Source organism: Mastomys coucha, unplaced genomic scaffold (assembly GCF_008632895.1).
Source record: "Mastomys coucha isolate ucsf_1 unplaced genomic scaffold, UCSF_Mcou_1 pScaffold18, whole genome shotgun sequence".
NCBI lineage: Eukaryota > Metazoa > Chordata > Mammalia > Rodentia > Muridae > Mastomys > Mastomys coucha.
In genome coordinates this window covers 27157044-27158163 of record NW_022196900.1, presented here as the reverse complement: position 1 = coordinate 27158163, position 1120 = coordinate 27157044, and the positions used below count along the sequence as shown (strand labels likewise).

The window sequence follows — 1120 nt, the reverse complement described above, 5'->3', positions numbered from 1 at the left end:
CGTGAACAAGGAAAGACCCAGTCCTCAAAAGCTTTCCCTAATCATGGGCTTGGTGACCTTGGTTAAGTCGCTTCCCCTCTGAGCTTCGGTTGTGGCCTTCCGTAAATTGGGGCTGGAATCGATTGAGTAGATATTTGAGGACTGAGGTTCTGAGCCCAAGATCTCTACTTTTAGATTCTCCCTCCATCCCCGCTATTCTTATCACCTTCTCCTTTCTCCATTACTCCTAGTCACGAGTAAGCTTGTCATCGCTGTTCACTTACTGGGCTAATGTTTATAAAGGCAAGAAAAAGGACCGAAGAGGAAACTGATGGGGGTAGGGGGCTCAAATACAAAAGTTAATCAGAAAGTTCGCCAGCAGCTTGCCGCCTGCTGATTCCCAGCGCGAATCCCGGAGGAGTCGGCCCTTCCGAGGAGCTGTGGGAAGCGCGGCTGATTTCCCACCCGGGTAATTGATAGCTTAATTATCTCAGAGAGCGTTTACAAAAATGTTGTTCCCCTTAGCTCTCCCGCGCTCGCTGCTCTCTCTCTTTCCCCTCCCCTCTTGGGGGCGCGGGGCCGGATTGGTTGTCGGAGTCAGGCCAACAGCAGTGCGGGAGAGGCGCCAAGGGTTCGCGTGGAGACGATTCTGCAGGATCCTTGTTTTGGGGGGTTTTTTTGGAGGAGGAGGGTAGGGGGAGCGGGGGATCTGAATCTTGTTCCAGTGTCGCTAAGTGGCGGACTTTAGTGGTTGGCATACTTAGGAGCCAGCCTGGATCCTCCGAGATTAACTCTTTGCTCTCCGGAAAAGACTTGTAGAGTTATGGACTAGATTTCACTCCTCTGGGATGTTCATTCCCTGATGGGTTTGTATTTTTTAATGCCTCCCTCCTTTCCCTTTCATTTATGCATCTGAGCCAGTAGCCGAGCTAACCACTAAGTTTGCAGGCACTGCGCTTTTCCGACTAGCTGTTACATGAGTATGTGGAGCTTTCTAGTGGAGGCAAAGCAGGAAAACTACTGGTGGGTTCCCAGGAGACTTCCGGTGGCACTATGGCACAATCCCCCCCCATTCCCTCCTCTCCCTCCCTCCCTTCTTCTCTCCCCTCCCTTCCTCCTTCCCTTCTCTCTCTCTCTCTCT

General features: G+C 51.9%; 1 protein-coding gene across 4 annotated transcripts in view; it reads left to right on the top strand.

The window, feature by feature from the left end:
• Positions 1-1120, top strand: part of Astn2 (astrotactin 2) — a 1002270-nt gene that overhangs the window by 942 nt on the left and 1000208 nt on the right. The gene's annotated exons all lie outside the window — the stretch shown is intronic.